Raw genomic sequence first — 15,615 nt, forward strand, 5'->3', positions numbered from 1 at the left:
TACATATATGCCATCCTGAGTACCCCTCCATTTCAATAACACTAATTGCCCTTTTTTTTCCTTGCTGCTCCCAGCCATATTTCTTGGAAAACAACAGCTGTGTTTATTCAAATAGCAGCATACTGATGACTTGATGATAGGGTAATCTGCTGGAATTCCAAGTGTGACGGTCCCAGAGACAACTTCTCTGCACACAAGAAAAGTGTCCTTTGCATACTACAAAGCTTTGGAAATGAATCCCTACTCTGTTAGCACATGGGATTCGGTATTCTTTATTTCGGCTGGTTACAACATTGAATTTCTTCCAGCAAGTGCCATATATGCTGGTTCTTGCAGAATAATCTTCCTATGTATCATTGTCCAAAAGTAATTTGCAATGTGAACATTTTCACTCTAATAATTTCTAAGCAAAGGGATTAAACAGTACCTTGAATTACAATGAAAACAGCTACAAAATTCAGTTCAAACTCAAGGCAATAAATTCCACTTGTTGGCATCTCTGAATCAATGGGTCCTGGAGGGGATAATAATTGCTTCAGAAGCCATTTACTGGAAAAACAAAATAAACAAAAAAACCAAATATCTCTGAGAATGTAATTAATTGAAGTGCAAAATTAATTTCTGAGAGTACCAGGGGTTAACCTTCTACAAAAAGTTTGTCATCTTCTTTAATAAAGATCACTTGAGGTAACTTTACACTGAATATAAGATTTCTAAAGAGTATTTAGAAATGAAATACATTCAAAATAAGCTAACCAACATTTTTAAAGTAATGATGGAATTGATCTTTTTTAATAATAATCTTCATAATTTAGGAAGTTTTCACTTTGTCCCCGAGATGATATTTATCAAGAACTTAATTATTTTCTGTAGAAGGCATTGACATATCAACTTAGAAAGACAGACTTGTTGTATTGATGATAACATAACAAATTAACAGTAACAACTAATACACATGTACACAATAGATACAGTTTTATGTAATCAGATACATTAGCTCTTTATATGAAGTGGGTCCTTCATTTTCTTTCATATGGAAACCACAGAAATATTGTCACTTGTGCAAGGCCATGTAGCTAGGAAGGGATGGAACTGAGATCCCAAATTAGGCCTCAGGCCATATAATCCATGTTCTTTATCAAAACACTATACTCCTCTCAAACTAAGCATAACGTGCAGTAAAAACAACACACCAAGTGTCAAAGGCAAAATTTTACAGTTATAAATAATCTGTTTCATTTGAAGACATTTACCTGACATCTACACACAAAAGGAACATGTTAAAAGACACTAGAGGTTGGAGGACCTAATAAACCAGAAAATTTTTTATGTACAGAAATACCTGATGCAAAAGTGACTCAAAATTGATTGAGGAAGCTTATCTCCAGTGAGAAATTGGACAGTTTTCAAAAAAACCCTATTCTCTACATTTCCTGAAGAGAGAAAAGGGAAATAGGCTTCTAAAAGAGTCCATTTGGGTTAGACTTTCAGAAGAGCTTTTTCATTTGCCAAAAGAAGTTCCTAAAAAGATTTACAGAAATTGTCCTCTTAGATAATATGTTTGTATTTAGTTTTGCTGATTTTGTTTCTTAATACAGAAAAATGACACAGGACTAAAACGCTTTGGTGAATCCCTTAAAAAAAAGATTAATGGTCTCCATACCCCATGAGGACAATTCTGTCTGTAGAGTAAAATGGGATGAGAACTCAATTCAGCAAACAATGAAGTCACACTGTTTCTTTATTCATTATGCCTTGGAATATTCTCAACACCACTAAACAAAATCCAAACCTTTTTTTGTGTGGACTATATCGTTACTGTAAATTTCAGATGGAGGCTTTCAAAAACAGAATGGCAACTTCAGACTAAAGTGGCCTTTAACTAGCACTTATCACACAACCTTTCCAAAATTTGAATGAAAAACCATAAGAAAGTAGAGAAAAATATAAAAACCTTCTTTCTCAATCTCAGTCCTTCTCTCCACACACACAAATATACACACACAAGTCGGCTGTACATCTATATACGTATAGACACATACACATATATGTGTGCATGTATATATATATGCATGTGCATAAGTATCTGTGTGTTTGTATTGTGTGTACAAAATAAGAATGATGGTATGCATAGGAAACAAAAAATAGAAACTAAGTCTCAGAATTATAGAGGTTCCCAAGGAAGAAAACAGAACAAATGAAATTGAGGCAATAAGTAAAGATATAACTAAAAAAAATCTAGAACTAAAAAAAAGTCATACACACACACACACACACACACACACACACAGTTCACCATGTTCCAGGAAAGATACATATATAGAGAGAAACCCTTAGGAAATGTTTACATTTCAAGAATAAAGAAATTTCTCATAAACACCTAGGAAAAAATAACATATTCTACACTCAGAGGAACAAAGTTAAAGTTAGCTTCAGACTTCTATTTTGTAAATTAAATTGCAGACAACAAAGGAACAAAATACCTAGAATTTTGAAAGCAGGTGTAATGTCCAGAATAATCTACTTAAATTGCATAATTAACCATATCCTCATATTAAAACTCTTCAAAGATTTCCATTGCTACAACAAAGCACCAAATCCCAACATTGATTCACATGGTCATCTACAGTTGAGCTTCTACTCTCTCCTTCATGTCCCACTCCTCTTCACTCTCAGTGTACTAGGCATACTGGAAACAATTTGAACAATCATTATAACCTGTTGAGTGTAAAGTGACATAAGTGGAGGTAAGTTTTCTATACTTAACTTGAACCAGTAAAATGATGACACCAGTGGACAATGATAAGTTAAATAATGTAAGTAATACCTGCAGCAACCACTAAAACAAAACAAAAAACACTATACAAAAAAGGTACACTAAAAACATTATAAATAAATAAAAATAGAATTCTAAAAAAAATATTTAAGTAACCCATAGGAAGCCAAGAAAAAGACAACAGAGAAAGGAAAACAAAGAGAACAAACAGCAAAAAAAAATGGTACATTCAAATCCTAACATAGCAATAATTACATTAAACATAGATGACCTAAATAAAGCAATTATTCAATTGGCAGTGAATTTAAAAACATAAGCCAACTATATGCTTTCTGTAGAACACTCATTTTAAATATAATTATACAGGCAGATTGAAAGTCAAAGGATAGAAAAACATATACCATGCAAGCATTAATCAAAGGAAATCAGAAGTAACTATATTGTATCATATAAAATAGACGTCCAAGCAAATAAAATTACTAGAGACAGAGAAAGACATGGAATGATAGAAGAGTCAATCCACCTCTTAGATACAACAATCCAAAATGCATATGCACCAAATAAGAGAACTATAAAACATGTGAAGCAAAAACTGCTAGAAGTAAAAAAGAGAATAGACATACCCAGAGTTATAAGTGGAGACTCCTCGTCCCATTTTTCAACAATTGATCAAACAACTAGGCAGAAAATAACAACGATCTAAAAGAATTCAGCAACACCATAAACCAACCAATCTAATCAACATTTATAGCGTAATCCATCCAACAGCAGCAGAGCACATTCTTTTCAAGTTTTCAGGGAATATATACCAAGAAAGACCACATTCTGGGCTATAAAACAAATCTCAAGACATTTAAAAGAAAAAATTGAAATAGTGAAGAGTAAGTTCTCTGACCACAAAGAAATCAAACTAGAAATCAATAACAAAGATAAGGAAAATCTCCAAATACTTGGAAATTAAATAACACAGCTTTAAATAATTCCTGGGTTAAACATGAAGTCTCAAGAAAAAATAAAATGATAATTGAACTGAATGAAAATGAAAATACATGTCAAAATGTGTAGAACACAGCTAACAATGCTGAGAGAGAAAATGTGAATACTAAATACATACATTAGAAAAGATGAAAGATCTCAAATCAGTAATCTAAGGTACCACTTCAGAAACATAGAAAATAAAAAACAAAAGAAATAAAAATAAACATAAGGGAAGAAATAATAAAGATAAGAACAAAAATCCATGAAATTAAAAACTAAAAATAATGGAGAAAATCAATGAAACAAAGAGCTGAATTGTTGAAAATATCAACAGAATTGACAAGCCTTTAAAAAGACAGATGAAATAAAAACAAAGAAGACACATATTGTCAAAATATCAGGAATTAAATAGGAAATATCACTAGAAATGCTGTAAACATCAAAATAATAAGAAGAAAATACTATGACACTACACACACAAACATTTAGCAACTGGATGAAATAGACCGGTTCCTTAAAAAACACAAACTACCACAACTCACCCAATATGAAATGAATAATTTCGATAGCCCTATAACTAGGAAGGAACCAACATGATGAATCTTGAGGGCATTATGCTAAGAGAAATAAGTCAGATAAAGAAAGAAAAATATGGTGTGATCTCATTTATATTTGGAATCTAAAAAAATTGAACTCATAGAAACAAGAGTAGATTGAAGGTTGCCAGGGGCTGACAAGTGGGAGAAATAGGGCAATGTTGGTCAAAAGGTACAAACTCTCACTTATAACATGAATAAATTCTGGGAATCCAATGTGCAGCATGATGACTCTAGTTAACAATACTGTATTGTACGCTTGAAAGTTGCTAAGAGAATAATATTCTTAGCACAGACACACAATGTGGTAGTATGGGAGGTGATAGATATGTTAACTAACTTCATTATGGTAACCATTTCACAATATATACATATATCAAATTATCACATTGTACACCTTAAACTTATACAATGTTTTATATCAATTATATCTTAATAAAGCTGGAATAAATCAATTTCAATATACCAGCAATAAACACACATGGACACAGAAAACTAAAAATGTAATACAAATTACAATCATTCAAAGCAAGAACATGTACAGGACTCCTATGTGGTAAACTACACAATGCTGATGAAAGAAATCAAAGATCTATAGAAATGGAGAAATATGTTGTGTTTACGCAGTGGAATATTTTACATAGTGAAGATATTAATTTTCCCCAAATTGATAAAAAGTATAATGCAAGTCCTATCAAAGTCCCAGAATGATTGTTTGTAGATACAGACAAGATTATTCAAAAATTATATGAGAAGACAAAGGAACTTAAATAGTTAAAATAATTTTGAAAAAGAAGAATAAAGTAAGGAATGAGTACCCAATTTCAAGACTTTTTATAGAACCATAGTAAAGACTGTGTGGTTCTGGTAGAGCAACAGACACAGAGATCAATGTAACAGATTAGAGAAACCAGAAAGAGACCAACACAAATATGATCCACTGATTTTTGACAAAAAGGCAAAAACAATACAATGGAGGAGGAAAGTCTTTCAAATAAAGGTGCTGGAGTAATTGGACATCCCAATTAGGCAAAAACAACATAAAGTAAACAAAATAAAACAAGAAACAAAATGAAACAAAAAACCTTTGACCTAAACTTCATACTTTACATAAAAATTTACTCAAAATGGATCACAGACTTAAATATAAATTGTAAATTAAAAAACTTTTGGAAAAATTATGAGAGACAATCTTTGGGATCCAGATCTAGGCAAAAAATTCTCAGACTTGACACTAAAGCATGATCCATAAAAGGAAAACTTAATAAATTAGACTTCATCAAAATGAAAAACTGGCTCTGAGAGCAACCTTATTAAAGGGAATGAAAAAACAACCTCCATACTAGAATAAAGTATTTGTAAACCACACATGTGACAAAGGACTAGTATCTAGAGTATACAAAGAACTCTCAAAATTCAATAGTAAAAAAAATAAAATAAAAAAGATAGCATTAAAAAAAAACAGGCGAACATGCATTACAGATCACCTAAGAGGATACATAGATGATAAATAAACATATGAAATAATGTTCAATTAGCCATCAGATAAAAAAATAAATTAAATTAAAACAAATAAGATATTACTATGCACCTATCAAAATGATTAGCACTAAAAAAAGTTATTAGCACTAGATGACGTAAAGGATGATGAAAAACTGTATCACTCCTACATTAATGGTGGGAATGTAAAATGGTAATACAGTCACTCTGGAAAACAACTTGACAGTTTTTTCAAAAAAAAAACTAGACATACAGGGGTGCCTAGGTGTCTCAAGCAGTTAAGTGCCCAACTCTTTGTTTTGGCTCAGGTCATGATCTCATGTGTTGTGAGATCGAGGCCCATGTCAGCTCCATGCTCAGCGGGAGTACGCTTGAAGATTCTTCCCCCCCCAACCCTGGCTCTCAAATAAATTTACCACAAAGATACAGATGTAGTGAAACGAAGGGGCACCCGCACCCCAGTGATCATAACAGCAGTGTCCACAATAGACAAACTGTGGAAGGAGTCGAGATGTCCATCGACAGACGAATGGATAAAGATGTGGTGTATGTATGTGTGTATGTATATATATACCTGTATATATATATATACGCACACACACAATGGAATATTACTCAGCCTTTGGAAAGGATGGATACTTACCATTTACATCCGTATAGATGGAACTGGAGGATATTATACTAAGTGAAGTAAGTCAATCAGAGAAAGACAATTATCCTATGGTTTTACTCATATGTAGAATATAAGAAACAGTGTGGAGGACCATAAGGAAAGGAAGGGAAAACTGAATGAGAAGAAACAGAGAGTGAGACAAACCATGAGAGACTCTTAACAATGCAAACAAACTGAGGGTTGCTGAAGGGGAGGTAGGTGAGGGGATGGGGTAACTGGATGATGGGCATTAAGGAGGGCATGTGATGTGATGAGCACTGAGTGTTATACACAACCGATGAATCATTGAAAACTACATCTGAAACTAATGATATACTATGTATTGGCTAATTGAATTTAAATAAAAAATATATTAAATAAATAAATAAATTTTTAAAAACATGTAGGGGGATGGGCTAGACTGGTGATGGGTATTAAGGAGGACACGTATTGCATGGAGAACTGGGTGTTATACGCAAACAATGACTCATGGAACACTACATCAAAAACTAATGATGATGGTTTAAACGCTCCCATAAAACGCCACAGGGTTGCAGATTGGATAAAAAGAAATGACCCATCCATTTGCTGTCTACAAGAGACTCATTTCGAACCCAAAGATGCATTCAGACTGAGAGTAAGGGGATGGAGTACCATCTTTCATGCAAATGGACCTCAAAAGAAAGCTGGGGTAGCAATTCTTATATCAGATAGATTGGATTTTAAATTAGAGACTATAGTTAGAGATGCAGAAGGACACTATATTATTCTTAAAGGAAGTATTCAACAAGTGGATATGACAATTATAAATATATATGCCCCCAACAGGGGAGCAGCAAGATACATAAGCCAACTCTTAACCAGAATAAAGAGACATATAGATAAAAATACATTAATAGTAGGGGACCTCAACACTCCACTATCAGAAATAGACAGAACACCCTGGCAAAGACTAAGCAAAGAATCAAAGGCTTTGAATGCCATACTCGATGAGTTGGACCTCATAGATATATATAGAACACTACACCCCAGAACCAAAGAATACTCATTCTATTCTAATGCCCATGGAACATTCTCAAGAATAGACCATGTTCTGGGACACAAAACAGGTCTCAACTGATACCAAAAGATTGAAATTATCCCCTGCATATTCTCAGACCACAACGCTCTGAAATTGGAACTCAACCACAAGGAAAAATTTGGAAGAAACTCAAACACTTGAAGACTAAGAACCATCCTGCTCAGGAATGACTCGATAAACCAGGAAATGAAAAATCAACTTAAACAATTTATGGAGACCAACGAGAATGAAAACACAATGGTCCAAAACCTATGGGATACTGCAAAGGCAGTCCTAAGGGGGAAATACATAGCCATCCAAGCCTCACTCAAAAGAATAGAAAAATCTAAAATGCAGTTTTTATATTCTCACCTCAAGAAGCTGGAACAGCAACAGAGGGACAGGCCTAATCCACTCATGAGGAAGCAGTTGACCAAGATGAGAGCAGAAATCGATGAATTAGAAACCAGAAGCACAGTAGACCATATCAACAGGACTAGAAGCTGGTTCTTTGAGAGAATCAATAAAATTGACAGACCACTGGCAAGACTTATCCAAGAGAAAAGAGAAAGGACCCAAATTATTAAAATTATGAATGAAAAAGGAGAGGTCATGACCAACACCAATGAAATTGGAAGGATTATTAGAAACTATTATCAACAGCTATATGCCAAAAAATTAAGCAGTCTGGAAGAGATGGAGGCCTTCCTGGAAACCTATAAACTACCAAGACTGAAACAGGAAGAAATTGATTTCTTAAACAGGCCAATTAATTATGAAGAGATTGAGTCAGTGATAAACAACCTTCCAAATAACAAAACTCCAGGCCCGGACGGTTTTCCTGGGGAATTCTACCAAACATTCAAAGAAGAAATAATACCTATTCTCCTAAAGCTATTTCAAAAAATAGAAACAGAAGGAAAGCTACCAAACTCATTCTATGAGGCCAATATTACCTTGATCCCCAAACCAGGCAAAGACCCCATCAAAAAGGAGAATTACAGACCGATTTCCCTAATGAATATGGATGCCAAAATCCTCAACAAGATCCTTGCTAATAGAATCCAACAGTACATTAAAAGGATTATCCATCATGACCAAGTGGGATTCATCCCTGGGATGCAAGCGTGGTTCAATATTCGCAAATCGATCAGCGTACTACATCATATCAACAAGAAAAGATTCAGGAACCATATGATCCTCTCAATTGATGCAGAAAAAGCATTTGACAAAATACAGCATCCTTTCCTGATTAAAATCCTTCAGAGTGTAGGGATAGAGGGCACATTCCTCAATCTCATAAAAGCCATCTATGAAAAGCCTACAGCAAATATTATTCTCAATGGGGAAAAGCTGGAAGCCTTTCCCTTAAGATCAGGAACACGACAAGGATGCCCACTCTCACCACTATTATTCAACATAGTACTAGAAGTCCTTGCAACAGCAATCAGACAACAAAAAGGGATCAAAGGTATCCAAATCGGCAGAGAAGAAGTCAAAATGTCTCTCTTCGCAGATGACATGATACTCTATATGGAAAACCCAAAAGAATCCACTCCCAAACTATTAGAAGTTATAGAGCAATTCAGTAATGTGGCGGGATACAAAATCAATACTCAGAAATCAGTTGCATTTCTATACACGAATAACGAGACTGAAGAAAGAGAAATTAGGGAATCCATCCCATTTACAATAGCACCAAAAACCATACGTTACCCTGGAATTAACTTAACCAGAGACGTAAAGGACCTATATTCTAGAAACTATAAATCACTCTTGAAAGACATTGAGGAAGACATAAAAAGATGGAAAAATATTCCATGCTCATGGATCGGAAGAATTAACATAGTTAAAATGTCCATGCTACCCAGAGCAATCTACACTTTCAATGCTATCCCGATCAAAATACCGAGGACATTTTTCAAGAACTGGAACAAATAGTCCTTAAATTTGTATGGAAAGAGAAAAGGCCCCGAATCTCCAAGGAACTGTTGAAAAGGAAAAACAAAGCTGGGGGCATCACAATGCCGGATTTCGAGCTGTACTATAAAGCTGTGATCACAAAGACAGCATGGTACTGGCACAAAAACAGACACATAGACCAATGGAACAGAATAAAGAACCCAGAAATGGACCCTTGGCTCTTTGGGCAACTAATCTTTGATAAATCAGGAAAAAACATCCGGTTGGAAAAGGACAGTCTCTTCAATAAATGGTGCTGGGAAAATTGGACAGCTACATGCAAAAGAATGAAACTTGACCACTCTCTCACACCATACACAAAAATAAACTCCAAATGGATGAAAGACCTTGATGTGAGACAGGAATCCATCAAAATTCTAGAGGAGAACATAGGCAGCAACCTCTATGACATCGGCCAAAGCAACCTTTTTCATGACACATCCCCAAAGGCAAGAGAAACAAAAGATAAAATGAACTTATGGGACTTCATCAAGATAAAAAGCTTCTGCACAGCCAAGGAAACAGTCAAAAAAACTAAGAGGAAGCCCACGGAATGGGAGAATATATTTGCAAATGACACTACAGATAAAGGACTGGTATCCAAATCTACAAAGTACTTCTCAAACTCAATACACGAGAAACAAATAAACAAATCAAAAAATGGGCAGAAGATATGAACAGACACTTTTCCAATGAAGACATACAAATGGCTAACAGACACATGAAAAAATGTTCAAAATCATTAGCCATCAAGGAAATTCAAATCAAAACCACACTGAGATACCACCTTACGCCAGTTAGAATGGCAAAAATAGCCAGGGCAAGAAACAACAATTGTTGGAGAGGATGTGGAGAAAGGGGATCCCTCCTACATTGTTGGTGGGAATGCAAGTTGGTACAGCCACTCTGGAAAACAGTGTGGAGGTCCCTTAAAAAGTTAAAAATTGAGCTACCCTATGATCCAGCCATTGCACTACTGGATGTTTACCCCAAAGATACAGATGTAGTGAAGAGAAGGGCCATATGCACCCCAATGTTCATAGCAGCAATGTCCACAATAGCTAAATCGTGGAAGGAGCCAAGATGCCCTTCAACAGATGACTGGATTAAGAAGTTGTGGTCCATATATACAATGGAATATTACTCAGCTATCAGAAAGAATGAATTCTCAACATTTGCTGCAACATGGATGGCACTGGAAGAGATAATGCTAAGTGAAATAAGTCAAGCAGAGAAAGAGAACTATCATATGATTTCTCTCATCTATGGAACATAAGAACTAGGAAGATCGGTAGGGGAAGAAAGGGATAAAGAAAGGGGGGTAATCAGAAGGGAGAATGAAACATGAGAGATTATGGACTATGAGAAACAAACTGAGGGCCTCAGAGGGGAGGGGGGTGGGGGAATGGGATAGACTGGTGATGGGTAGTAAGGAGGGCACGTATTGCATGGTGCACTGGGTGTTATACGCAACTAATGAATCATCGAGCTTTACATCGGAAACCGGGGATGTACTGTATGGTGACTAACATAATATAATAAAAAATCATTAATTAAAAAAAAAACTAATGATGTACTGTCTGGTCACTAACATATCATAATAAATAAAAATAAATAAATTTTTAAAAACCCAAATAAAAAACAAAAAATATTTTTAAAAAACAAAACTAAAACTAAACATACATCTACCATACAACCCAGGAATTACAATCCTGGGTATTTATCCCAGATAAATGAAAATTTATGTTCCTATAAAACCTGTATATGAATGCTCATAGCAGCTTATCTGTAATAACCAAAAACTGGAAACAACCCAAATGTCCTTTAACAGCGATATAGCTAAGCAAACTGTGGTCCAGCCATACCATTGACTGCTACTAAGTAATAAAAAGGAACAAATGATTGATAAACATATATAGACCTTCAGAGATTTACCTGAGTGAAAAGCCAATCTTAACAATTTATATATTGTATGATTCCATTTATGCAACATTCTTGAAACAATAAAGTTACAGAAATGGAGAACAGATTAGTTGTTGCCCCAAGTTAAAGAAGGAGTAAGCACAGGAGGAAAGTGGGTATGGTTTTAAAAGTGCAACTTGAAGGACCCTGGTGTTGATGGAAATGTTTTTGATTTTGACTGTATCATAGCGAATATACTGGCTATTATATTGTAGTATAGTTTTACAAGATGTCAACATTAGAGAAACTGGATAACTAGTACATGGGACACACTGCATGTGACGATAGAATTATGTCAAAATAAAATAAAAGGTTTAATTAAAAAATAAATATGTAATACTTTCCATAATAAAACCCAGATAACAACATCTAACAACCAACATTGAATTGTGGAATTATAAACCAATATTGTTCATGAATATTGATGCAAAAGTCTATTTAAAAATACTATCAAATATAATTCAAAAGAATATAAGGTAATAATTCCTCACCTTAGCATAGGATTTATTTGATGACTATAAAGAGTTTGATATGAGAATATTTATTAAACAAGATCATAACATCAATAGGCTAAAAAAATTATCCAAATAGTTTCCAAATAGGCATTTATGATGGTTAATTTTATGTGTCAACTTGACTGGGCTAAGGGATGGCCAGATGGCTGGCAAAACACTATTTCTGGGTGTTGTCTGTGAGGGTATTTCTGGAAAAGATTAGCATTCGATTCAGTAGACAGAGTAAAATGTGGGTATCACATTCAATCTGGTGAGGACCCAAATGGAATAAAAATGCAAAGGAAGGGTGAATTCCCTCTCTCTCTTTTCTTGAGCTGGGTCATCTATCTTCTCCTGTCCTTGGACAATGAAGCTCCTGATTCTTGGGCCTTTGAGACTCTGGAACTTACACACATGGCCCCCAGGTTGTCAGGCCCTCAGACTTAGGCTGATATAGTACCAGATTTCTATGTTCTTCAGCTCACAGATGGCAGATTGTGGGACTTCTTGGCTTTTTTAACCATGTGAGCCAATCCTATGATCTCCTTTTGTATATCCCTATATCCTATTGATTCTGTTTCTCTACACAACCCAGACAAATACAGCATTCAACAAAACCCATCAACCATTACTTACTAAAAAATACACAACAATATGGCAGAGATTTGTTATTCATCAGATATTTATATGCTTCTTAACCTTTCTCAGTTCCTTTGAGTCTAACGGGGTGTAGGTATATGACTAATTCTCAGGAGTCTAAATGGAAGAGGGAAGATAAGAACCATTTTGCCCTCTCCACATTCAATCTCATTTAAATGGTTGAAAGTAAAAACTTAGAGCTCGTAGTTAGAATTCGGAAGCAGCTCGGGTCCCTGAGACTATTTGGGAAATAAACACATAGGAGCCCGACCTATCACATACTATATGAGCAAGGGATAAACCTTCACTGTGTTAAGCTGTAGAGATTTTAGGGTTATTTGTCATTGCAGCATAGCCTTGTGTTACCTAACTAATATAACTAGAATGGCCCTCAATTTCCATGATAAAGAATATCTATTTTGAACCAAAAGACAGCATCATATTTAATGCTTATTTTTTTTAACAAACTTTATTTATATAGGGATAGAGAGAGCATGCATGAGCAGGGGGGAATTGCTCAGGGAGAGGGAGAGAGAATCTTAAGCTGGGACTCCATCTCATGACCCTGAGATCATGACCTGAGTGGAAATCAAGAGGCAGGCCCTTAATCAACTGAATCTCCCATGTGCCCCTATCTGATGCGTCTTAAACTAAAATCCCACAATACAATTGTTCTTATCAGCTGGAACAGAAATCAGTGGAACAGAATAGAGAACCCAGAAATAGACCCTCAACTCTATGGTCAGCTAATCTTTGACAAAACAAGAAAGAATAACCAATGGAGGAGATTTTATATGTTAAAGTGGACTTACAGGATCCTGGGGCAGGGGTGTTGAACTACTATTGCCTTTTGTCCTCAAGAAAGTATCAACACCTAGGCAGTTGAGTCCCTAGAGGAATGTCACTCTGCCTGTTTCAAGGACTTGTCAGTGGGCTGTAGGTAGTAAGGAAATTTAATAATTTTTCTTCCACCTTTGTTTCCCACATCAGAAGGACAGTCTCTTCAACAAATGGTGCTGGGAAAATTGGACAGCCACATGTAGAAGAATGAAACTGGAGCCTTCTCTGATACCATACAAAAAGATAAACTCAAAATGGATGAAAGATTTAAATGTGAGACAGGAATCCATCAAAATTCTAGAAGAGAACACAGGCAGCAACCTCTTTGACCTCAGCTGCAGCAACTTCTTGTTAGACACATCTCCAAAGGCAAGGGAAACAAAAGCAAAAATGAACTACTGGAACTTCATCAAGATAAAAAGCTTCTGCCCAGCAAAGGAAACAGTCAACAAAACTAAAAGGCAAACTATGGAATGGGAGAAGATATTTGCATATGACATATCAGATAAAAGGTTAGTATCTAAGATCTGTAAAGAACTTATCAAACTCAACACCCAAAAAACAAGTAATCCAGTCAAGAAATGGGCAGAAGACATGAACAGACACTTCTCCAAAGAAGACATAGAAATGGCTAACAAAAACATGAAAAAATATTCAATATCACTAGCCATCAGGGAAATACAAATCAAAACTGCAATGAGATACCACTTCACACCAGTCAGAATGGCTAAAATTAACAAGTCAGGAAACAACAAATGTTGGCAAGGATGAGGAGAAAGGGGAACCATCTTACACTATTGGTGGGAATGAAATTTCATACAGCCACTCTGGAAAACTATATGGAGGTTCCTCAAAAAGCTAAAAATAAAGCTACCCTATGACCCAGCAATTGCACTACTAGGTATTTATCCCAAAGGTACAAATGTAATGATCCAAAGGGACACATGCACCCCAATGGAGAAACTGTGGAAGGAGCTGAGATGTCTATCAACAGATGAACAGATAAAGAAGATGTGATATAGGGGCACCTGGGTGGCTCAGTTGTTAGGCGTCTGCCTTCAGCTCAGGTCATGATCCCAGTGTTCTGGGATCAAGCCCTGCATCAGGCTCCCTGCTCAGTGGGAGGCCTGCTTCTTCCTCTCCCACTCCCTCTGTGTGTGTTCCCTCTCTCGCTGCCTCTCTGTCAAATAAATGAATAAAATCTTAAAAAAAAAATGTGAGATACACACACACACACACACACACACACACACACACACACATACACACAATGGAATATTACTCAGCCATCAGAAAGGATGAATATTTACCATTTACATCAACATGAATGGAACTGGAGGGTATTATGCTGAGTGAAATAAGTCAATCAGAGAAAGATAATTATCATATGCTTTCACACATATGTGGAATATAAGAAACAGTGTAGAGGATCACAAGAGATGGGAGGAAAAACTGAATGGGAAGTAATCAAAGAGGGAGTGAAATCATTGAGAGTCTCTTAACTATGGGAAAGAAACTGAGGATTGCTGGAGGGAGGGTGGGTGGCAGGATGGGGTAATTGGGCATTAAAGGGGGATGGGGGATGAGCATTAAAGAAGGCACATGATGTGATGAGCACTGGGTGTCATATTCAGCTGATAAATTATTGAACTCTACATCTGAAACTAATTTGTTGGCTAATTGAATTAAAATTAAAAAAAACAACAACAACAATTGCTTTGTGATCTTTGGAAAAATGGTTCAGGAAAAATACCTGGCTCTCTCTCTTAGTAATTTTAAGTACATGTTTACATATTAAGGATTGAGAAGTCCTATACAAAAGAAATCTTAATACCTTATTGAACTCAACATCTCACATACTTATTTGACAACAGTAATCTTTTAATTAGTGGTACGTCTATTCACCAATGTATTTTTGTTTAAAGAACCTTTAAAGGTTGAAGAAAATAAGGCACTAGAAGCATTTCCATGAGATTCAGAAAATAGACCAAAATGTCTACTGTTTTTGCTGGGCTAAGATTTGTGCGTAAGGACTTTTATCATAGCTTCATTTATACATACATAAATGTATGCATCTAAGTAGAGATATATTCAAGCAATAACTATATATGCAATAAATATAAAACAAATTAATAACATTTCAAATGACATTGAAA

The 15,615-nt window shown here is 35.4% G+C and overlaps 1 long non-coding RNA gene across 1 annotated transcript in view; it reads right to left on the reverse strand.

Annotated features, from left to right (window-relative positions):
* LOC113249225 (uncharacterized) overlaps nt 1–545 on the reverse strand; it is a 258,875-nt gene extending 258,330 nt beyond the window's left edge. The window contains exon 1 of the long non-coding RNA XR_006408830.2: nt 428–545. This is a non-coding gene — a long non-coding RNA (uncharacterized LOC113249225). The remainder of the gene's footprint in view (nt 1–427) is intronic.
* Nucleotides 546–15,615: the final 15,070 nt, after the last annotated feature.

This window comes from Ursus arctos, unplaced genomic scaffold (genome assembly GCF_023065955.2).
Source record: "Ursus arctos isolate Adak ecotype North America unplaced genomic scaffold, UrsArc2.0 scaffold_1, whole genome shotgun sequence".
NCBI classification, from domain to species: domain Eukaryota; kingdom Metazoa; phylum Chordata; class Mammalia; order Carnivora; family Ursidae; genus Ursus; species Ursus arctos.